The following is a 24,781-nucleotide window of genomic DNA, read 5'->3' on the forward strand; positions in this document are numbered from 1 at the left end:
AGACCACCGATAACCACTGAGGCAGGCGGGAAATCACCTGGGACGAATTCTATTTGAAATGCACGCCATGACCCGAGTAAGCCCAGGGTTGGTTTGTTTTTGTTTTTTTAACCATTTTCTTTGCACAAAGGCACTGGGAAGGCCGGCTAAAGCCCTCTAGAGCAGATAGAACAAAGAAAGGTGGAGGGGGGGGGTTGTAGTGAATGGGGAGAAAGAAAACACACACACACACACACACACACACGACGCCTTTCAAGTAAAATATGAACGGCGAGCTCAGAGCTCCCTAATTATATCTTGGAAGGGAAGCTTTGTCCTGGTGACATTCGGCATCATTTTTCAGCAGCTCAGGTTCCCCTCGAAGAGTTTTCGGAAGTTGCATGATACGGAGACATTGTTTCCAGACTGGCTGCTTGACTTCTGCAGCGCAATCAGATACAGAGGTCAAATCCCCGTCGGCTGCGCAGAAGGATCCCTGCCTGCAACTCACTCCAGCTTTGCACACACGGGGCTGCCGCCCTTGGGTTCGGCGCCCATAAGCCTCAGCGTATTTACCGAATAAACCCGAGGAAGGGGTGCTGGGAGAGAAACACTCTTTCGGATGTTCTGTTTAGAACCAAACCAAACTCACTTCCCTGGAGTCCATGCTGACTCACAGCGACCCTACCGGGCAGGGTAGAACTGCCCCGGGGTGTTTCGGAGATGTCACTCTTCACGGGAGTAGAAAGCCCTGCTTTTCACCGAGGATCGGCTGGTGATTTTGAACCGTTGATCTTGCAGTTAGCAGCCCCCTTCATAACCACTACACTACCAGGGGGTCCCATAACAGTTAACTAATAACTCAGTGTCATCAAGTGGATGCCGACTCAGAGTCAGACTCTAGGACAGAGTAGAATTACACTTGTGGGTTTCCGTGACTACCGCTTCGCAGAAGTAGAAAGTCTCATCTTTTTCTCATGCAGCGGCTGGTGGTTTCGAACTGCTGACCTTGTACCTCTATGGCACCAGGGACTAAACCAGACACCTCCAAATGCTAGCTCTGGGTTCCTCCTGCCTTGCCCTGAATGTTAAGTGCTTCACAACTGAACAGATATTTTAGGCTGAATGCAATTAAGTTCCCTTGGCCAGGCTGAACTTTGATTTGTAGGTCTCTGTTTGTATGCCAGGGAAGACTTTTGAGGGCCATATTTGTATATGGGGGTGGGGTGGGGTCAAGACAGACAGACAGCTGCCCTCCTTCCGGAGCCGGGTCTTCATTCCTGGGGAGCTCGGAGGAATAATATTATAAATCACATGTCTAGTGAAGATGACATAGCTTAGTAACCCTTGCCTTAGGGAACCTGTCCAATTTGTCAGTTAAAATCCAGTCTCCTGATATAAAGCGAGCCCGTTCATGTCGTGTGAGGGCGAATTCCCCACGGAAGAATCTCCTCGGGGAGGGAACAATGGCGGGAACGCCAGTAATCTAGGTTGGAATGTGGGGACCTGGATGCCGAAAGCTTGGGGTCCTGGCCTCAGTTTACCGTGCTCTGTGCTGCTGGCCTGATGAGCAGGAGACGAGAAGGTGGAGGTCTTGTTGCTGAACCTGGGGGCACAGGTTGGAGTGTGCTTCTCTGATGAACAGGGTGAGCTCATGGGAAAGCAGGGAGCTAGGTGAGAGGAGCGGGCGGAGACAGCCCGTTTCTATGGACATTTGGGCGTGACGAGGCCTTCGCAGAAGAATCGATGTGTTTCGATGACGGTGCTGGCGAAGAATACTGCAAGTCCCATAGGCCGCCAGAAGAACAAACATACCTGATCTAAATAACATAGCTGGGGTAGCACATCTGGCATGTGCATGAGCCCTGGGGGTCCCCGGAGCACATTTTTACATACCAGGACTTAACCATTATTAAGCTCTTCTGTTGCACGGGGTAAATAGGCTGCACAAGACATCTTCAAAGTGTTGAAAAGCAAGGAGGTTATTTCGAGAACTAAGGTGTGCCTGACCCAAGCCTTGGTGTTTTCCATCACCTCGCATGCACGAGAATGGTGGGCCGTGAATGAGGAAGACCGCAGAAGAATCCAGGTGTTTGAATGCTGGTGCCGGCAGAGGCTAGTGAAAGTACCGTGGTCTGCCACACAGACACACAGATCTGTCTTGGAAGAAGTCTGGCCAGAGTGTTCCTGAGGGAAAAAACCAGCAAGACTTCACCTCACCAACGTTGGACAGGTTGTCAGGAGAGACCAGTCCCTGGAAGAGGACATCGGGCTTGGTACGGCAGAGGGACAGCGAGAAAGAGGTAGCCCTTCAGCGAGATGACGGACACAGTGGCGGCCACCAAGGCTCAAATGTGAGGGCAATGGTGCGACGGCTCCGGACAGGGTAGCCGGGGTTCCGTTCTGCTGAGCATCGAGGCGCTGTGGGTAGAACCGACTTGGTGTTCCCTGACAACAGCATGTGCAAAACACCCCCATGAAGGATTTCAGTCCCAGGACAAGACTGGCAGGATGATAAACTGAGTATGCAGGAAGTCAGTCCCCTGCTGACTGGGTCCTCTGTCCCCGCCAGGGATTGTACACGGGAGCAAGAGACTGGTTCTGTCGGCAAGTGCTGTGAGGATGGGAGAGAGACAGGTGCAGAATCACTGATGTGGTGAAAGGACTAGTAAGTAAGCACAAAGAAGCCCATGCTTACCTTACTGATTGGCACCTAACAACAATAAAGGCCAGAGCCAGGCTTTTGATTTTGAAATCACTCATTTGATGATTCTGAAATAGCTCAAGTTCTGAGAATGCGCCCAGGGGGACCTGGTGGGCAGCACACACGGAACTGGTGCTGACCCAGGGCACCTGGTCCATGACTCAGTAGAACCGCTCCTAGAGTTTTCCTGGCAGCCATGTCTACTGAAGCAGATGGCCACGCCTGTGTTCCAGCGCGCCCTGTGGTGGGTTTGAAGCACCAACCTTTGGGCTAGTCATGGACCTTAACCCTTCGAGCCTCCAGGGACCAAAACGTTTTCAGGAGTAGCCTTCAGGGCATTAGTCAAAGAGCACGATACACAGCCAGCTCCACAGCCGTGGAGTTTATCCCTACCCATAGCGACCCGTAGGACATGGCACCCTCCTCTCTGATCTTCACCGCCAGATGCTCCATGGGGAGAAGTGGGAGGGCTATTAGTCAGAACCGCCTCATCAGTGCAGAGGGTTTGGTCCATGCAGTTGGCCGTTCTAGAAACCTGTGGGATCCTGCACGGGTTGGTGTCTGACTCTTCTTCACTCAGCAGGGTGTTTTCAGGGTTCGTCTGCGTGGCTGCCTGCACCAACCAGCATGCACTCCTCTTGGTGGCTGGGGGGTGCTCCACACTCTGTCCTTTGCCCCTGAGGGGCCCTGGGGTTGGCCCACCTCGCAACTCCTGTTCTCCACCGCTTCCTGCTGAGCGTTTGGTTTGGGGTCTGGCCGGCAGCACCAGGGGCCCCGTTTTGCAGACAGGATTCCAGTCTCTGTCCCCAAATCTCAGAGCCTATTGACAAGTGTGTGGCTGCTCCTAACCTGTGTGCCCATTGGCTGAGGGTGAGCCTGGGTGCAGGGTGCTTGTTTGTTTAGAGACCCTCTAAAGCAGTGGTCCTCAACCTTCTTAATGCTGCGACCCTTTCATACAGTTCATGTTTGGTGACACCCCCCCCCAACCATAATATCATATTCATTGCTACTTCATCACTGTCATTTTGCTACTGTTATGAATCAGACAACCCCTGTGAAAGGGTCGTTTGAGACCCCAAAAGGGTCACGACCCACAGGTTGAGAACCGCTGCTCTAAAGTTTCTGACACTGCAAATCTTCATGGAGCAGACAGCCTCATTTTTCTCCTAAGGAGCAGCTGGTGGGTTTGAGCTGCCACCTTTGTGGTCAGCAGCCCAATGCTTAACCCACAGTGCCAGAGAGGGAAGCTCACTGAAGGGCTGTGCTGTGCCCTCCCCACTTGCCAGACGCAGAAGAAACAAAATCAGATTCCTTCCTTACTGTTGAGGGGCTTATGGGCCCTGGAAGCCCCACACCTGGTGGCATAAAACTGACATACCAGGTAGTCATGGCCATCATCTTGAAGGAAACAGATTGCCAGACCTTTCTTCCTTGTCACCACTCTGGGTGGGTTCAGACTTCCTGAAGGTTCACAGGTGAGTACATGCTACTTATGTCACCCAAGGGTCCTTTGGAGACCTAGACAGGCCTGGAGGGTCAGGGACAGGAGCTGGGGGGCAGGCGGGGAGGGGTCTTGGTAAAGCACTGGTCCTTCCTTGTACTTCCTGATGGGGCTGGGGCCCCGGGGGACCTTGCTTCTGTTGTAACCATGTGCTGTCTAGTCCTTCTGGTTCTCAGCGACCTAGAGGACAGGGTGGATAGAAGGAGACGCCCCCCCCCCACCTTGTTCTCCCACAGAGCAGCCGGGCAGGCGCAAAGAGACCCCCATTCTGTTAGCAGCCCAGTTTTCCCGTACATGCCACCAGCTTCTGTGAGACGTCTTTCCACCTCTTCAAGGCCCCCTTGGGGAGCCACCTCTTCCAGGCTGTTTTCCCTGCTTCCTGCCTCTGCCCTGTCACAGGAACTGCTTTCCCTCTGTCCATCTCCTGGTCCCCAAAGCTCTCCACATGCTGCTTCCTCCCCTCCCAGTGGCCCTATACTCACCTCCCCCTCCCTGCCGCCCTCCATCTCCCAGCCCCAAGAAGCAACCCCCCAAGCTCAGTCAGCCAGCAGTGAAACTGCGACCAGCACTCTGTCTGAAGGACTGGGGGACTCTGGGGGAACCCTACAAGTTGAAAGTTCTGTGGGGGCTCTGGAGGCCTATGAGACCTGGGGCAGGGGGTCCGGAGCCTTGACTGGGCTGGCCTGTTTCCCTGGCTGCTGTAGCCCCAACTTTTCCCAGAAATCTACTCTCACTTGCTGTTCCCACCCTCCAAGGAGGTGTGGGGACCATCCTGACTTATGGTGAGGAGGTCGGGGCACACAGATGGGGGGGGCAGCCTGTGGGGGTCACACAGCTAGAGGACTGCAGCTCCAGGGGGCTCCTGCAGACAGCTCATATGCCTCAATCAGCATCCCTGCCCCCAGACCTGGCTGCCCCCATCAAGTGGGCTGGTACTGGGCAAACTCTGGGGTGGGTATCTGCAGTCCAGGGGCCAGGACCAGGTAGAGGAGGGAGGGCGGGAGTCTGAACTGGGGGTCCGAGGTCACAAGGGAGGATAATTTGCTTTGGACAGCTCATCTTCATGGGGACCCCCCACCCTCCCAGACTGGGTGGTGGGTGGTGGTTACAGGAGAAAAAGCTGAGTCAGCAGCCCCACCTGAAATACTAGGAAGGGAGACCCCCCCCTGTGTTGCCGCAGCATGTCTGGGGGCGCACTTCTGGCCTTGGCTGTACCCTCAGAGGCCCACCCTCTAGCCATGGGCAGGTGCCTGGTAGGTTTGCTCCTGGACTTGCATTAGCCCACCTCCATAAACCCCCTCAACATCCCATCCCACCCCTCCCAAGTCTGTCCAAGTCCTGCCCCTCTGCCTATGCCTAGTCAGGCCACTGCCAAAATCTGTGGCTCGGGCCACGTGAGCAGGCCTCTCGGAGCTGTTTGAAGGGCTGAAAGAGGCTTCGTGGTGGAGTCAAAGTCTCCCCCACACCTTTCAAGTCACTAGCAAAACCGCAGTGCCGACCAAGAAGCAGACAGCCAGAAGCACCCCAAAACTCACCGGTACCCCTCCTTTTGGCCTGGCTCTCCACTTTCTTTGATCCCTTAACTGTCTGAGAGGGCACCCTGGCTAGAGATGGAGGCACTGGGAGGGGGTGGAGGGGATGGGGGTGCCCAGTGCTCCATGGAGTGGCCGCGGGAGTGTTTGCTCTCCGATGAAAGAGGACGTTTGAGGGCTGAGTCAAGAACGGGTAAGGAAGCCGCTCCAGCTCTCATCAATAATCATATTAATGAATTAATGATTTACCCGCGTTCCATATGTCTGTTTGCTCTGCGGGCCACAAGCCCGCCCCGTTTCCTTAGTAACCCTGACATCAGACTAGACGCCATCTCTCTGGGCATAAAGGGTCTCCTCTCAAGAGAGGCTCGTGGCGCTCTCTCGGTCTGCGCGGTGTTTGCCCAAGGGGGCATGATAAATGCCGATATTCTAGAGGAGTGATTTTTCATCCTTGCCATGCCTTCCCGTTCCCATTGAGAGCTGACATTTCAAACACCTCCTGCATCAACAGCTAATTCCACCGCCTTCCTTTCCCACAATCCCTTGAGCCCTAACCAAACACCTTGCGCTCAGCGGCCGGTGTCCTTTCAGTGTGTCTGTGTGTGCACGCACACACACATGCACACATGCGCTGACACACTCAGGGGCTACCTTCTTCTCTCGCTTGGCTTGGCTTGAGTCCATGTTAGCACGAGGGATCATGGTCCAGCTAAGATTCCGTGGCCAGGATGGCCAGAAAAGGGTGCAGATGTGTAGAGAATTGAGAGGCACCGGCAGACCTGGACGGGTTCCACTACAGCAGTAGAAAGCCTTGTCCTTCTCCCTCGGAGGGGCTGGTGGTTTTGAACTACTCATCTTGCCTTTAGCAGCCCAAAGAATGACCACTGTGTGACCAAGGCTCCTGTTCTTTGGTCGTTGTCTTGCATTGGGTTTGAAAAGCCCTGGTCACAGTCACATTCCCTGGGGGAAGTTCAAGTCCATCGAGAAGCACCTTGGAAGACAAGTCTGGTGACCTTGTCTGATAGCCATTGAGAACTGTACAGAGCAGCACGGCTCACTGCTGATTCCACCGGCTGCCGCTCCTTCAGCCTCCACGAAGGAACTTGCCACCATGCCTACCCATACCTGGCACTCACCCCAGAGCAGAAGTTGGACATTGCCCATCGCATTGCAGCTCCGGGCAAGGGCCTCCTGACTGCAGATGCGTCCACTGGTAGCATTGCCAAGCGGCTGCAGTCCATTGGGACCGAGAACACCGAAGAGAATCGCCGCTTCTCCTAGCAGCTGCTGCTGACCGCTGACGACCGGGGGAACCCCTGCCATGGGGGCGTCACCCTCTTCCATGAGCCTCTCTAGCAGAAGGCGGATGACTGGCTCCCTGTTCCCCAAGTTATCAAATCCAAGGGCGGAATCGTGGGCATCGAGGTTGAAAAGGGTGTGGTGCCCCTGGCAGGAACAAACGGCGAGACCACCACCCTAGGGCTGGACGGGGTGTCCAAGCGCTGTGCCCAGTACAAGAAAGATGGCGCTGACTTTGCCAATGGTGCTGTGTGCTGAAGATCGGCGAACATACCCTTCAGCCCTCGCCATCGTGAAAAATGCCAACATGCTGGCCCGTTGTGCCAGCCTCTGCCAGCAGAATGGCATCGTGCCCGTTGTGGAGGCTGAGATCCTCCCCGAGGGCGACCATGACCTGAAGCACTGCCACATGACACTGAGAAGGTGCTGGTTGCCGTCCACAGGCCCTGAATGACCGCCACGTCTACCTGGAAGGCACCTAGCTGAAGCCCAATATGGTCACCCCCCGCCATGCCTGCACACAGTTTTCACACGAGAAGATTGCCATGGCAACTGTCACCGCGCTGCACCGCACTGTGCCCCCTGTTGTTATGGGAGTCACCTTCCTGTCTGGAGGCCAGAACGTCCATCAACCTCAACACCATCAAGTGCCCCCTGCTGAAGCCATGGGCCCTGACCTTCTCCTACGGGCCAGCCCTGTAGGCATCTGCCCTGAAGGCCTGGGCGGGGGGTGGGGGGGTGGGGACGGCAAGAAGGAGAGCCTAAAGGCAGCCCAGGAAAGTCCTGGCCAACAACCTCGCCTGCCAAGCAAAGTACACTGCAAGTGGTTAGGCTGGGGCCGCAGCCAGCGAGTGAGTCCCTCGTCATCCCTAACCATGCCTGCTACATGGAGCTGGTGTGAGGCTGCCCCGTCAACACTCCAGGCCCCCCGCCCCCTCCCATGCCCACCTCTTGATGGGAGGACACCTCCTGGGCTCCAGGCCGCGCTTTCCTCTCACTCTCGCCGCCCTTGTGACAGTGGTGTGCGGTGTTGTCTGTGTTTGCTAACTGCATCGCCTTTTCCAGCTCACTGCCGATAAACAACGATTTGAGGCGGGGGCGGGGGGTTAGAAAGGAAACTGTACAGAGCACAGTTCTGCTCTACACCCGGCACACAGGTGGCCGTGAGGCGGAGTCGGCAGTACGAAGACTGACCATGGTCCAGGTTAGACTTAGTGGCAAGGACGACCAGAAAAAGGAGCCATTGGCTTCTCATCAAACCAGACGAGCGTGCCGAGACCTCAGTCCTGGGCCTTGGGAAGTCCATCATTAAAGAGAGAGAGGGGTTCAGGTGGTGGTCCTGGGTGGGGTGGGGTGAGGGGGGCAGTGGCAGACACAGTGACAGCGAAGGCAGCAGAGCTAGGAGGCTTTCAGGAGACGGCCAGGCCCACCAAGGGAGGACACTGGGCACCTTCGGGCAGGAGGCTAAGCCAGGGGTACAAGTCAGGAAAAGATGTTGTTTTATGGTCAATGTCAGATTCTGGAGCTATCGATTCCCTCCCCCACATGATCGAAACTCACGAGAGGCGATTGATTCACCATGTGGGTTGTGTCCGCCCACTCCTCTCCCAAGGGATGTCCAGAATAGACCACCAAGGGACCACGTCTTAAGCACAGCGGTAAGCTGGCTTTGGGGGCTGAGGTTTGGGATCTGAATCCAGCCCTCGCCGTGTTAAGGTTCGAGATGATTCGAGCTGGTTAACCAGAGGCATGAAAGCTCAGCTTGGAAGCCTTCCTTTCTCTGGCTGTCAGGCGTCCTAGTTTCTGGGAACCAGGGACTCTTTAGGAGCCTTGGTGGGGCTGTGGGCTAGACATGGGGCTGGTACCAGCAGGTCGGTAGTTCAAGCCCACCAGCAGCCCCATGGGAGAAAGACGAGGCTATCTGCTGCTCCCATGAAGATGTACCTTTTCTGAAAGCCTGTAGTGGGTCATTATGAGTCGCAACTGACTCGATGGTTGGTTTGCTCTTTTGGTTCATGGGGCTCTGAAGTGTTCAGCTGAGAAAAGGTTAGAATCTTTTGGATGGAACTGAGTTGCTCTGAAACTCAAAGCATAAGAAACCACCCAAAGTGTCCATTGTTTTTTTTTGTTTTGATTTTTACCAAACCTGGCCCTGGCCCATTTAAAGTTTGAGGCCTTGGCACTTTATGGTCCTACAGAAAAATGGCACAGTGGGGCCACCTGATGCCCCTTCGCTTTATAGATGATTATCAGGTGTGGTGATAGTTAGGTTATTGTGCCAACCGGGCCAATAGGAACATGTGGTATCAATCAGGTCGCAGATTGATGAGAGGACAGAGAGATAAGTGGCTCTGCAAGGCCTGCCCTCCCTCTCTTGCTCCCTGGTGATTAGACCAGTATGCAGCTGCTTTAGCTAGTTCTCTGCTTCAACCTGTGAGCTACACTACCTGTAGGACAGCCAACCTGTGGATCGTGTTGCTAGAGACTGAGGTTCCTTCCAGACCTGCTTCACCACACTGCTACATTGCTAGAGCTTGATGCTGGTGGATCTCATTGCTTTGCATTGCTTGAGTTCAATATCCCATCCAGCTCTTTTTCTTTAAGCTCCCGAGCTCCTGGCTGTGGCTGATCCACCCTGCTGTTTGCTGCCTCTGGGCAAAATCTACCTGCCTTGCCTGAGGGAGGACTCTGCTGTCTGCTTCCTTGACCTTGGATCCAGCAGCCCATGTGAGTTGAAGGATTTTCAATATATTAACTGTTCCACGAAAGTGAGTTGAACTGAACCCTCTGTCCTGTCCTACTGTCATATTTCCTTCTCGCTGCATAAACCTATCCTCTTACATATATAAAATCATAAGTTTCCTGGTTTTGTTTCTCTAGAGAACCCTGCCTAACACAGGTGCTGTCCAGTTGTTCCAACTCACAGCGACCCTATGAACAACAGAGCCAAACACCACCTGGCCCTGCCTCATACTCACAATTGTTCTTCTGTTTGAGCCCACTGGTGCAGCCACCATGTCAATCTCTCTTCGTGAGGTCTTCCTCTATTTCGCTGGCCCTCTATTTTACCAAGAGGGATGTCCTTCTCCAGGGACTGGCCTTCCCTGACATGTTCAAAGTATGTGAGATGAAGTCTCACCATCCTTGCCTCTAAGGAGCATTCTGGCTGTACTTCTTCCAAGATAGATTTGTTTGTTCTTCTGGGGGTCCACGGTCCTTTCACTAGTCTTCATCAACACCGTCATTCATATGCGCCCATTTTTCTTCAGTCTTCTTTATTCAATGTCCAACTTTCACATGCATATGAGACAACAGGGTCAGGCTCACCTTCATCCTCAAAATAACGTCCCTCCTCTTAACACTTTAAAGAGGTCGTGGGCAGCAGATTTGCTGAATGCAATGCATTGCTTGAGCTCTTGTCTTCATAAGCAAGGAGAAGATATCACAAACTCATGCCAAAGGCTGGTTCCTAGAAGATAAACGTCAGGCATCCTTTCTCTTTCTGACCTTCTTATGGATTCTGGATTCAATCATTCATTGCAGTCGCCTCACAGACCACACTCACAGAGATGGGGTTCATTAGAGAAGTAATGGGTTACAATTCAGGATCAAGAATGTTCAGGATACAGTTCTTCGGTCAGGACAACTTCTCAACCATGTCCAGAGTCAGGCTTTTTCCTGGCCCTTGGCTCCTTAGTCCAGCCTCTGCTCTACTTGTGGTGGTGCTACACGCTCTTTAATTCCATGCATAGGTGCTCAGAGGTGCGCCACTCTACCAGGACCATCCTTCCCCAAGGTGCTCCGTTTCCTCCCTCAGTGCTCCAGGAAGCCTACCATGCTGTCTCTTGCAAGGCTTCTGGTTCTGTTGCCTCTGCTGTCATGCTGTCTCTGCCACTGCTCCTTCTCATCACTCACCATCTCTGATGTTTCAGGTCACCTCTGTCCCCAGCTTAGGGCAGCCCACCTGCAGCAAGACACCGGGAGAATGAACCCTGAGCAACGGCTGGCTAGAAGCAGATCCAACAACTATAATTGTGCTGTGCTGATGTAGAATATCAAGTGCACCATGGCCCAGCAGAAGAAAGGAGCTTTCCAAACCTTTGAAGAAACCAGTTGTGGTCATTATATAATCTGTTGTCAATTTGAGGGGATTAAGAGTGAAGGGGTGGAGTTTAGCCTGTCAATCAGATAGAAGCTTGATGACTTCATTTGGAGGTGCTAAGGAGATAAATAGCTTACTGGAGGCAGGACGCAGGCTCACTCCCCATGAGACACTTCTGACGAGAAGCCACATGAAGCTACTCTGACGCCAGCCAGAGCCCTTGGAGCTGGAGGAGCCATGAGATGCTTACAGCACCACTGGATCCTCAAGACTTCCCACCCACTGGCCTGTGATCTTCCTGCATTCAGCGTCATTGCATGTGTTTGCGTGAGTCTAAAGAGGAACTTATAGATTGGTATCGGACATAAGGGCTAATATCAGACTTGTGGACTTGATCTGGACTGGGCTGGAATGTTTTCTCAATATCCAACTGTTCTTGTATATAAAGCTCTTTCTTACACACATATGAGTGTCTATGAATTTGTTTCTCTAGTCCACCCAGACTAACTCACCAGTCTTAGAAGACACACAACCAGGGCGCCTCTGGGAAACGAGGCTGGCGAAACTTGGGCTCACTCACTTTAGACACTTCATCAGGAAGGACCAATTGCTGGGAAGGGAGGTCACATTTGGTGATGTCGAGCATCACCAAGAACAAGGGAGCCCCTTGGTGACTGGGATTTCGACAGCAGCCACAATAGCAGCTCAAACTGCCAGTGATGTCATGAAGAAGGGAGAGAGATGAGGCCGTGGGCTCTGTAAAGACAGGGAGTTTGGAAAGCCTGTGCAGGGTCGCTGTGACTTGGAATCGACCCAGTGGCAATGGGTTTGGTTTGGGGTAATGCCACCTTTAAGAATCCTGGTGGACAGGCTGTGAGGACGATGTTCCTAATTACAGTAGCTAGTGGACAGAGAGGACCACTCGGCTGACCCCACTATGAAACATGACGCCCCTCAGTGACCCATAGCCCTATAGGGGGCAACACCAGAGACACAGTGTGGGAATTGCACCCGATCGGTCCCGCCACACCGAGGCAAAACATTAAGGGGGTACAACAGAACAGCAAGGGAATGGAACGTCGAGGTCCCCAGGGAATGCTGAAGGTAGACTTTGGGGCCAGGGCGTGGTGCCCCAACAGACTGGACTGGAAAACACTCCTAAAGGTCAACAAACATTTCTTGAACTAACTACAAGCTTTTCTTTCTTGTTGTGTTTTGTTGTATTTCTTCATCATTAGTTTGTTGTTGTTGTTTTGTTGTATATTGTTGCTTGGTTTTACTCTGTCTTGTTTTTTGTGTGTTATTATCTCTGCAGGTCTGTGTAAATAAGATAGGCTGGATGAATAATTGGAGGAGAAAACAATGGGACTGACAGTTCCGCAGGGACATGGGAGAGGGGGAAGTGCGGGGAAAGGTAGTGGTGTTTATAAACCCAGGGACAAGGGAACAACAAGTAATCTAAATTGGTGGTGAGGAGGGTGTGGGAGGCCTGGTTGGGCATGATCAAGGATAATGTAATCAAGAGGAACTGCTGAAACCCTGGTGGGGACTGAGCATGATAGTGGGACAGAAGGGAAGTCAAAGGAAACAGAGGAAAGAGCTGGGAGGCAAAGGGGATTTATAGAGGTCTAGATAAAGATATGTACATATGCAAATATATTTATATATTAGGCTGGGAAAACAGATCTATGTGAATATATTTATAGGTTTAGTATCAAGGTAGCAGAAGAACATTGGGCCTTCACTGAAGTACTCCCTCAATGCAAGAATACTTTCTTCTATTAAATCGGCATTCTATGATGCTCACCTTCCTGACACAACCGCTGAAGACAAAGTGGGTGAACAATGAAATGTGGTGAAGAAAGCTGATGGTGCCCGGCTATCAAAAGATATAGTGTCTGGGGTCTTAAAGGCTTGAAGGTACACAAGTGACCATCTGCATCTCAGGACACTGATCCACCTTGGGTGGGGGGAGGGTGATCTGTGGTTGTAGGACTATCCCTCCATCCTCATCCCTTGGGAACTGGTGTCCCTGTGCCTGGCCAGCCTGATCTTCCTGCTTGCCTTTCTTCAGCATGCCCTCTGTGAGGCATGGAGGCTACGTCCAACCTCTTCAGGCTCCCAAAGCTGAGTCAGACAAGTCTCCACCCTCCGTCTCTTTCCCCCTACTCACTTTACTTCTTGGCTGGGTTAGATAATTCACGGCAGTGACCACACAGAGCTCACAGACAATGCTCATGATCCCGGGGCTTAATAAGGAAGTTCTCAGGTTACAGTTCCGGTGAGAAATGTCCAGGACACAGTGGTTCACTCAAGACAGGTCTCTCTTGAGCCCATATCCTCTCAGCCTGGCCTCAGCCTAGCTCAGGCACAGTTAGAAAGCTCGTTGAGGGCTGCCACTACATCCCCACAGGGTATGCCACTCTGCTCTAAGCCTTAACCCAAAGGCTCTCAGCTCCAGCTCGTGGGTCAGCAAACCCAGCTCCCCCAATTAAGTGCACAGTGGCATCCACTCCATAAGCCAGCCTCCTGCCCAAGAGCTTTTGACTCTCTTTGATCTGTGGGCTGGGAAGTCCACTGCTCTTAGGCTCCCACTCAAGGTCTTGCTCTGGTATCTCTGGGGCACAGCCATCTTCTGGATCCAGGAGGTTTGTTATGCAGGGGTTCTGGGGCTCAAAGGAAGCCCTCTACTCCCGGCTCTTCTCTCTTCCTGGCAGTGAAAACCCTCCTTTCTGCTTTAGGGAGGGTTCCTTTTATGCCCTACTGGCTGGCCATCCTCATTAACCCTGCTCACAATCACAACCAATTCACATCATCCAATCACTCTCTTCCCCGACCTTCTTACGCAGCCCCAGCAGGAAAAGCAGAGAGTTCTGGTGGGAGGAATGGGGGGGGAAGGAACCAGTTTGCCTAATTGGCTGCCTTGCAGTGGGTGAGCCGGAACATGCACGGAGTGGCCCGCACCTGCTAATGATCAGCCAGGCTAGGCCCCGGGACACGCAGGTACCGTCTTGAGGCAAATCAATAGAAGTACATTCTTGCTGGGTGGTTGCCAGTGAGGTCACAGTCCCAGGCTCCTCCAGGTAGGAAAATAAACACAGGGCCACCCGCCCCCACCATGGGAAGGGTTCCAGGAGGCCCCCCGGAGCGCAATGGCCCTCTTTTTCCGTGGCCTGTTTAAGGGCATACGGAAGCACTTTGAAGGTAAGGTTACCTAGAGGAATTCTTAGATGACTTGCCCCATGGCCCACTAGGAGGGGATGAGACCGTCTGCTATGATTCTTCTGGTGGGCATGGGCTGAGGCGCAGGCGTGGGTTCTTGGACTGTGGTCCGGTTGGATGGTGGAGGACAGGGTGATGAGTGACCAAGGACCTTCCTTCCTTCCTTCCTCCATGCTGCCCCCTCCTTCTCGGCCTCTGCTTGCCTCTGATATAGTCTTCTGATTCGGGTTCCGATCATAGCTGTGGACCAAATCTCACTCCTGGTCTCTGGACACTCCTTTCTCCCGGTAGCCAGCTCCTGTTTCCTAAATACGTCAATTGTCTACAGCCCCTCCACCGGCCCCACCAGTGCAATACCCTCTCCAACCTCAGTCATAGAAAACTGGTTGACAGAGTAACGCGTCAGGAAGGGTATCGGCCTAAGGGTTTTCATTTGCACCTAGCAATGAGGAGGCGAATTGAGACCCCAGCTGCGGCAATGGGCTCGAGCATGGGGACAAGGGTGAGGATGCCGGGACCAGGCAGTGCTTCCTTCCGTGGCGCACAGGGTCGGCATGGGTCAGAGCCTAATATCAACAAGCAGCTCAGAGGGACACAGACTGCCACCTCTTCCTTCCGTGGAGCAGCTGGTGGGTTTGAACCATCCACCTCTTCATTGGTAGCCTGGTCCTTAAACCCTGTGTCAGGGAGCTGCAATAAGGGACCACCAAGCCCGGGCCAGGCAAGGTGATTACAACGCCAAGCAACCCTGTGGGGAAGGGTAGCCACGCACCGTGGGGTGTCCCCTCGGTCCCCACAGAAGGCTGGGGGGCCAAAACCCTGACATTTCCAGCAGCAGGCACCTGACAAGGACTGGGAGGAGAGGATTCTTAGCTGCTGAGCGGCTGACCCTGCTTCCTCTGGTCTCTGTGGCCATGATGCCCCCAGGGCAAGGCCTGGCTCTGGCCTCCCAGCACAGAGCTCAGGGCGCTCTGAGCACCAGCAAGTCTGCAGGACCCAGGGCTCCCCGCCCCACCCCGCCACCTCCTCCAGCCCTTTCACACAACACCAAATCCTTTCTCTCTCAATTCTTTGTCTGCCACCGGGAACCTTCCCACATGCCTCCCAGCCCTTCCCCAGAGACAGACCACGTGTTGTTCTCCTAATTGCAATTGGACTCATTTGCATATGGCTTTTCTCATTATAACACCCGGAACCCAAGGGGACTCTGTTGCCTAGCAACCGGGACCTGGCTGGCTGTCCCCAAGTCTGCTGGTCTAGCTCCAGCTGTGCACAAGCCTTCCCCTATTCCCTTAACTTCCTCCCACCCCCACCCCACCCCCCCACCCCACCCCGCCGCCCCGCTGCCCCCCAGGCACAGCCTGCAGTCTCCAGCATCCGGGGCCCCTTCTGCACACACTCACAATGGCTCCCTTGGAGTTTGAGACCCTCCCTTGACACAGTGAGCCCCTTACTTCTCAGATGCCTGCTCTGTGGAGCCCCTGATTGGGGGGCGCTGAGCCAATTCTGCCTCACAGCTCTCCACCCCACCCCCACCCCAGTGTGGCAGGGCAGAGCTGTGCACCCAGAGATGTTCAGAAGAAACCCGCTAGCTAGACCTTTCTTCTGCTGGTCTTGCGAGTGGGCTCAGTGCTGCACGTTTCAGCAGCTTGTGGACCCTTCCCACCACCCGGGGAGGCCTGCGTGTGTGCTTGGGGGTCTCCTGGGTGTGAGAGGGCATGGCCCTGTGCAGGGAAAACAGCTCCACGGAGTTTTCAGTGACTGGCGTTTCAGAAGCAAATCACCAGGCATCTCTGTCCACCCAGAGGCACCACTGGGTGAACAAATCGGTGGGGCTCTGACTTCCAGAGGAGCCCTGGTCGTGCACTGGGTTAAGTGGTGAGCTTAACACTGAAAGGTTGGCGGTTCAAACCCACCAGACGCTCCGTGAGGCCTTTGCCAAGGTTCCACCCACTTTTTGAAGCTCCCTCGTATTTGTGGCCATGGAAGGGAACTGACATTTCTGTCCTCTCTGCTCCAAGGGGAAAAGGTGTGGCAGCCTGCTCCCGTGAAGACTTCCAGCAGACCCAAAGCCCATCTGTAGACAATTGGACAGAAGGGTCACAAGGAGGAGAAGAGCCAGTCAGGGTGCAGTATAGCACTGACAAGACACACAACTTTCTTCTAGTTCTTTAATGCTTCCCCCGCCCCCCACCAACTATCATGACCCCAATTCTATCTTACAAATCCGGCTAGACCAGAGCATGTACACTGGCACAGATCAGAGCAGGAAACACAGGGAATCCAGGACAGATAAACCCCTCAGGACCAATAATGAGAGTAGCGATACCAGGAGGGTAAGGAGAAGGTGTGGGGGCGGGGGGAGGGGGAACTGGTCACACATATAGCCCCCTCCCAGGGGGACGGAAAACAGAAAAGTGGGTGAAGGGAAACATTGGACAGTGCAAGACATGAAAAAATAATAATTTTTAAATTATCAAGGGTTCATGAGGGAGGGAGGGAGGGAGGGAGGGAAAAATGAGCTCCTACCAAAGGCTCAAGTAGAAAGAAAATGTTTTGAGAATGATGATGGCAACATATGTACAAATGTGCTTGCCACAATGGATGGGTGTATGGATGGTGATAAGAGCTGTGTAAGCCCCCAATAAAATGATTAATAAAGAGGGAGGGAGACTTCCAGCCTGGGAAACGTGCTGCCGCGGTTCTCGCCAGCCTGGAGTTGCTGGTCTAGCCCAGGGGTCAGCAAATGTTGTGACAGGAGACCTGACCCTGTCCCTCGGGACGATTGAAAAGCCGTAAGTGTATTTCTGCAAACACATGCAATCCTCGTTATCTGAATAGCATCTTTTTAAATGTTCAGTTTTACTCCGGAGCCACACGTTCATACTGAAGGGGCCGCATATGACTCAGAGCTGCAGTTTGCCCACCCCAGTTTCTAAAGGAAGGGACAAGTGTGACACGAGAGTCATCGTCCGAGACTACACATCGTGACAAGGTCTAGAAAGACGGGTGAAAAGAGAAGGCGAAAGGCGCCGTGTGTGTGTGTGTGTGTGTGTGTGTGTGTGTGTGTGTGTGTGTGTGTGTAGGACTACGCTCTTGGGGTTTTCAGTGGTTGCCGTTTGGGAGGGAATCACCAGGCCTTTCTTCCGAGGTGCCTCTGGGTGGAGGTGGCCCCTCCAGCCTCGGGGTGTTTAACCTTGGCATCGCTCAGGGAGGACACCTGATGGGGATTGGGGGCGGAGTCAAAATAGGTACCTCAAGAGTAACATTTTGACCTAGACTTGTGGGAGTAGGTGCTGGCCAGAAGAAGCTTGGGGGGTTAGGTGTGTGTGGGGGGTGGGGGGGAGACAGTACCAGAGTGAAGGAACAGCCCAGGCAGGTGGAGGAGAGGGAGGTTTGAGAGGTGGGGACACTGCTGCAGTAGCCTAAGCAAGTTCTACTTACTGCCTCGGGCACCCCGCCCTGTGACAAGCCCTCTCTGCTGGGAACTGAGGAGCTACCCCACTTCCTTGGGGGAGGTCAGCAGGGTTTGGGCCCTGCCTTGGCTGCTTATGAAATTGACTGTCAGCCGGTCTCCGAATGGCTGGTGCTTGCAGCCCACCCAGAGGAGCCCTGGGGCACAGTGGTTGCCTGCGGGGCTTGTTGGGCAGGGTTCTCTAGAGAAACGAAACCAGGACACTTAGGATTATACAGAGAGGACAGGTTTACACAGCAAGGAGGAATATAAGAGCTAATTAGTCCACACAGCAAGACAGAGGGTTCACTTCCGTGGAAGAGTTAATCTACTAGATGTCCTTCAACTCACATGGGCTGCCGGGTCCAAGGTCAAGGAAGCAGACAGCAGGGTCTTCCCTGGGGCAAGGCAAGCAGAGTCTGCCCACAGACAGCAAGCAGCAGGACAGGTCACTAACAGTCAGTAGCTCAGGAGCTTAGTGAAACAGCAATGTGCACACCAGCAGTGTGGTGAAGCAGGGCTCGAAGGAGCCTCAAGCTCTAGCGACATGATCCGCGGATTGGCCTGGCCCACGGGTAGTGTAGCTCACAGGTTGAGGCAGAGAACTAGCTTCAGCAGCAGCACCAAAGCGCCAGCACGCTCTGATCACCAGAAAGCAAGAGACAGGGAGGCGGGTTTTGTAGAGCCATTTATCTTTGCCCTCAAGCAAACTGAGACTTGATTAGTCCCACATGCTCCTCCTGGCCAGGTTGGCACAATAAACCTACCTATCACAGGGCTGCCAGCTGCAAGGTTAGCAGTTCAAACCCACTAGAGGGAGGAGGAGGAGGAGGCTTTCTACTCCTGTAAAGAGTGCCAGTCTCGGAAACCCACAGAGGACAGTTCTACCCTGTCTTATTGGGGTGCTATGAATTGGCATCGACTCGGGCCACGCGGTTTTGTTCTGCTGTACGTGGGTCGGGACCGACTCGATGGCATATCACCACAGCAAGAAGGAGCGCCAGGTAAGCACTGGCATTCACTGAAAGTCCTATAGCTGAGCACCCCCTCCCTGCCCCCGGCTGCCCTCCCCCTCTTCCCTGTGGCTGGAGCGGAGGGGAGACTGCCCATAAGTTTAGTCAAGATTCCAGCTGCAGAAACCCCATGGAGGGTGGGGGGGTGGGGGTGGGGCTTCTCCTCTGTCACAGGGCGTCACCAGGAGTCGGACAGAAGTCGGTTTTGTTTCCTTTTGTTGACTCCCTGCCCGAGGACCACGGCCCTGAGGGTCATGCGCGAGCCGCCTTTCCTGGTGCATGAGGACTGCCTTCGCTGGCTCTTTCCCGGCTCTGTTGGCTTGAGTTTTCAACGCGATTGCTTACAAAGAGCTTCTTGTGGTGGAAATACTCAGAGGGAAACAGACACCATCGCAACAGCGTCTACAGGCGCCATCGGGCCACCATGGGGACACTTGTCCATCAGGCTGGGCCACCACTCGGTCCACCCTTGCCCAGAGTACTCCGCAGCCAGTGACACGCCTGTGGTGCTGCCGAAGCAAAAGGCCCCTCCCCCGGGAAACCTGCTTGCTGCCTATTTGCTTGTTGAGCGAGGTCTTCTCAGGTGATTCTTCTTGACCGATTGTCACTCGGCGTGCTCTTTTTTGGGGTCCATGCACAGGGTGGTCATGTGCCGCAGGACCACGTGCTCAATGATCTTCACGGGCCACCATCCGGCCGCCAGGCTGCGTCCGTCACGTGGCCACCATGCACACAGCTCATGGGCTTCTGTGAGTCGCCCCACCTCCTGTCAGAGGCCACCCTTCTCGCCTCTGCCTGTTCCTTATGGCTGCAGGCGGAGGGTCAGTGCAGACGCGATGAGCACAAGAGTCCAGGCATGCCCTGGGGAAGCGGCCCTTCCGACTGCAGGGAATCAGCCAGAGAGGTTCTGAGAAAGGCCAGGTCCTTGTCTCCTGGGAAGCTGCACGGCATATGGTGCCCCTGTTGGATTGGGGAAGGGAACTCGAGTTTATTTCAGAATGAGACCATTGGGTGGCTGCCGGGGTGGAGGAAGCACCCCGTTGAGTGGCTGAAGGGGCGGCCTGCATCGTGTTGTTTAATGCAGCTCGGTCCCCTAGCAGTGCCCCGAGTGGAGGTGTGGCTGAGAGCCGGCCAGCACTGGGCCACAGATGCCTCCGTGGAGAATTCTAGAGCACAATTAACATTGGCAGGAGGCTGAGTACGTCAAAAGGTAGGGGCTACCCATCACCCTTTTGCTGAGAAAAAACACCGTGCAGAACTCTGCTCCGGTGTCGTCCTGTAAGACCGAAATGCCATCTTTGTTTGGGGTGTGTTCTCTTATGATATGCCCTTTATTTTTCACTCAATCCCTGGTCGTTGATGCCTGATCTCACCAAGGCGATGGGATGGTGTCCCCAAACAGGGTCAACTAGAAGAAGAAAGATTTCAGGAAGAAGGTGGAGGGTGAAAGGAAATTGCACACATCAGGTTGGTCGGGCATCCTGATTCAGTTGGACGTCAGATGTAGTTCTGAGCTGCTCACTCTCATGGACCATGGAGTCGATTCCAACTCAGAGCAACCCTATAGGACAGGGTAGAACTGCCCCTATGGATTTTCTGAGACTGTACATCAGTATGGGAGTAGAAAGCTTCAGCGTTCTCCCATAGAGCAGGCTAGTGGTTTCAAACTGCTGACCTTGTGGTTAGCAGCCCAACAAGTAACCCACAACTCCCCCAGGGCTCCTATTGTGGTAATTACATCATTTCATGTCAGCTTGATAAATCGAGTGCAGGGGTGGAGTTGAGCCTGTCAATCAGGTCACAGCCTGATGATGTCTCCTGGTGGATGTGATCTTCTCATGAGGATTCTGGGAACTTCCTCTCTTTCTCCCTGGAGGTGGGTCACACTCTCTGCTTCATCTGCCTGTGGAGGAGACCTGAGTGCGCCACGCAGTGGAGACCTGCGGAGACAGCCTGTGATGCTTCACTTCCACTGCATCGGATCCACAAGAATTTTCACCCGCCGGCCTGTGGTCTTCCTGCACTTTGCATAATTTTGAGTGGCTATGTGAGTGTGAAGAGGAATTTATGGACTAGTATTGGACATATATGCTAATGTCAGACTTATGGACTTGATCAGGACCAGGCTGAAATGTTGTCTTGATATACAATTACCCTTTGATATAAAGCTCTTTCTTAGACACCCATGAATGTCTTCTGGATTTGTTTCTCTAGTCAACCTGGCCTAACGTACCGATGATTCCCAGGACTCAAGAAGCAGAGGATGCTTTTATTAGTTATGACCAACTTAAGTGGAGTGAGTCATAAAGAGCTTGCTGTGGAGAAAGAAAGACAAGGCTATATGGGCATATGTAAACGCTATGTTTGCATTAAACCGGAAACCGAAAAAGGAAGGAAGGAAAAGCCAAGACAGAAAAACGTCTCCCGGGATGCTCTTGTTGGTCAGTTAAGGAAGCCAGCTTCTTCTAGGTGTGGAAGCCTTCTGGGGCTTCTCCAGTGTTGCTGGGCTGGTAAGTCCCTAACCACAACCCTGTTTCACTCGTCCCTGTCCTCCAGGCCTGGGCTGCAGGAGCTGTGCAGTAATTATTTGCTCAAGAAGTAGCCATGGAGCGTGAAGAGACGTCTCCTGAGCGCTCACCAGAGCAGGTCCCAGGTGTGATAGTTAAACTTGACTGGGCCAGGAGTCTCAGTCGTTTGGCAGTAAACCCCATGATGTGATCTCACACAATGTAATCAACTCCATGATGTGCTCTGCTGTGAGGAGCCAAGCAGGTGTGAGAAGGTGGGGGTGGAGAACTTCCCCCTTACTTAGGCCATAGACCTGACGCAATTGGAAGACAGTCTCCTTGGGCTTATGGCCGAATTCCTGTATCAGGGGTGCTGCTGGAAAGCTAGCTAGATGCTGGGCCTTGCACCTAACTCACTGACTTCCAGTTCTTTGGACTTGAGCCAATGACTTGCCATATTGCCTGACCCAGCCTAGGAGCCATCAGCAGCCTGACATCTGATCTGCTAGTGTTGGATGCACTCGCCTCTGCTTCCACCAGCCTGTGGCTTTCCTGCCTCATCTTCCTAGTTCCAAGTTGTTCAGCCGCCACAGCTACTTGAGTCAGGAGACTCCAGTATGACGAGCTAGCAGAGATGCCGCTGAGCATGGACCATCATCTCAGCTACACGTGCCTGCCTCTCTGACAATCCCCCCTCCCCCCAGTGCAACACCCTGAGGGCACTGAGTGTCAGCATTTGGTGGCATGAAAACAGGAACTGAGGATGTCTGGAATGTCGAAGATGTAGTCCAACCATTATTAAATTCATCAGAGGCCGAAACTGAATTCTTACTCACCAGAAGAACACATGCCATCAACAGGTCCCCATGGACACCAGCCAGCATGGGACCCTCTTGGACCTTGGTTCCATCAGCATGTGGTCCAGGGGCACCTGGGGATGTCTCTGCTCCTAACTGGGCTTGGAGACTGGTGTGCGCAATTCAAGTTCTCAAAGCAATGCTTCTGGAAGGGTTTTATGAGTCACTGTCATGGATTAAAGTGTGCCCCCTTCCCAGGAAGTATCTACTTGGCTAGGTCATGATGCTCAGTATTATATCATTATCCTCCATGTTGCCATCTGTTGAAATCATCCTCCTTGTGTTGTAAATCCTCACTTCTATGACAAGGATGAGGCAGGATTAGAGGTGGTCATGCTAATGAGGAGAGATTCAAGCTACAGGATTAAGTTGTATCTTAAGTCAATCTCTTTTGAGGTAGAAAAGAGATTAAGTAAGTAGAATTCAGAGGAACCCAGTAGTGCCCAGGATAGCTGGGAGTGAAGTCCGTCCTTTGGACCGAGGGTCCCTGTCCTGAGGATCTCCTAGACCTAGGGGAGGATCGAGGGAGACACACATGGAGAGCTCCCAGGAGCACGGGGCCCAGAGATGTTGGAAGGACACAAGCACTTTCTCCTCGATGTGACACAGAGAAGACCTCCCTCAAGAAGGCACTACGAATTCGAACCTCCAGCCTCCTGAAGGGTGAGAGAGTAAGTCTCTGTTTGTGAAAGCCATTCCCATGATGGTGTTTCTGTTAAAGTGGGGCGAGCGCTAAGACAACGGCAACAGGAACCGCCGGGGAGAAGCCATTTCTACCTGCTCATGTAGGGGGACAGCACGGACACCGTTCCGTCTCAGGCCCCTGGTGCAGCTGTAACACAAAGACCACAGTGGGATCTCTGCTCCTCCTCGTGCGACAGACAGCCGCCTCTCCCATTCCTATGCAGTCCCAGCCGCATCCCCGAGACACGATGGTGACGGTCAGAGTGAACGGATTCGGCCGCATTGGGCGCCTGGTCACCAGGGCTGCTCTCCTGTCTGGCAAAGTGGATGTTGTTGTCATCAATGACCCCTTCATTGATCTGAACTACATGGTCTGCATGTTCCAGTATGATTCCACCCGCGGCAAGTTCAACGGCACGGTCAAGGCTGAGAATGGGAAGCTTATCGTCAATGGGAAGGCTGTCCCCATCTTCCAGGAGTGCGATCTGCCAACATCAAGTGGGGCGAGGCTGGTGCCGAGTATGTCGTGGAGTCCACCGGTGTCTCCACCACCATGGAGAAGGCCGGGGCTCACTTGAGGGGCAGTGCCCAAAGGGTGGTCATCTCTGCCCCTTCTGCTGATGCCCCCATGTTTGTGATGGGCGTGAACCACGAGAAGTACGACAACTCCCTCAAGATGGTCAGCAATGCCTCCTGCACCACCAACTGCTCAGCCCCCCTGGCCAAGGTCATCCAGGATAATGTTGGCATCATGGAAGGACTCATGCCATCACTGCCACCCAGAAGACCATGGACGCCCCCTCTGGGAAACTCTGGCGTAATGGCCATGGGGCTGCCCATAACATCATCCCTGCATCTACTGGCGCTGCCAAGGCTGGGGGCAAGGTTATCCCGAAACTGACTGGCATGGCCTTCCGTGTCCGTCGTGGATCTCACCTGCTGTGTGGAGAAAGCTGCCAAGTGCGATGACATCAAGAAGGTGGTGAAGCAGGCGGCTGATGGTCCCCTAAAGGGCATCCTGGGCTGCACTGAGGACCAGGTTGTCTCCTGTGACTTCAACAGTGACCCCCACTCTTCCACCTTTGATGCTGGGGCTGGCGTTGCCCTCAACGACCACTTTGTCAAGCTCAGTTCCTGGGATGACAATGAATCTGGCTATAGCAACAGGGGGGTGGACCTCATGGTCCACATGGCCTCCGAGGAGTAAGATCCCCCCCTGGACCACCAGCCCCAGCAACAGCACTAGAGGAAGAGAGGCCCTCAGCTGCTGGGGAGTCTGCCCCCAATTCAATCCAACACACCGAGAATATCCCATCAAGACCCCCTGAAGGAAGGGGAGGGGCTTAGAGAGTCCGACCTTGTCATGTACCATCAATAAAGTACACTGTACCCAGAGGTGGGGGGGGGAAAGATCACAGTGGGGTGACACTCAAGAACAGATGTTTATTTTCTCACAGTTCAGGAAGCCCACTCAGGGTCTCAGCCTTGCTGATGCCTCCCTTGTGGGAAGTCCCTCGACTTCTTGCCCTCACACGGCGTCTGTCTTCCCTCGGGTGTGTGTCGGTGTTGGATGGGACCTTTCTGTCATTCCGCTCTGGGGTGGGCAGGCAGTGTCTACTGCCTGCTCTTGAGAGCCCAGATCAATGAAGCGCGGGCTGCTAACCACTAGGCCAATAGTTCGAAACAACCAGCCACTCAGCAGGAGAAGATGAGGCTTTGTCCTCCCGTAGTTCCAGTCTCGGAAATCCACAGGGGCAGTTCCACCCTGATCTCTAGGGTCGCTTTGAGTTGGGGTTGACTTGCTGGCAGTGAGTTTGGTTTTTGAGCTTGAATGCATAGCAGAGAGGAATGAGCATGGAGGAAGCACTTGCTGAGTGCCCGGCAGAGGGGAGGGGCCTGGATTACGGAGTGGATTGAGTACCTGGCA

The 24,781-nt window shown here is 53.7% G+C and overlaps 2 pseudogenes; both read left to right on the plus strand.

The window, feature by feature from the left end:
- Positions 1 to 2,298: 2,298 nt before the first annotated feature.
- On the plus strand, positions 2,299 to 8,208 carry LOC142450620 (fructose-bisphosphate aldolase A pseudogene; annotated as a pseudogene).
- Positions 8,209 to 23,102: 14,894 nt separating this feature from the next.
- On the plus strand, positions 23,103 to 24,061 carry LOC142450678 (glyceraldehyde-3-phosphate dehydrogenase-like; annotated as a pseudogene).
- Positions 24,062 to 24,781: the final 720 nt, after the last annotated feature.

Source organism: Tenrec ecaudatus, chromosome 6, assembly GCF_050624435.1.
Source record: "Tenrec ecaudatus isolate mTenEca1 chromosome 6, mTenEca1.hap1, whole genome shotgun sequence".
Taxonomy (NCBI): domain Eukaryota; kingdom Metazoa; phylum Chordata; class Mammalia; order Afrosoricida; family Tenrecidae; genus Tenrec; species Tenrec ecaudatus.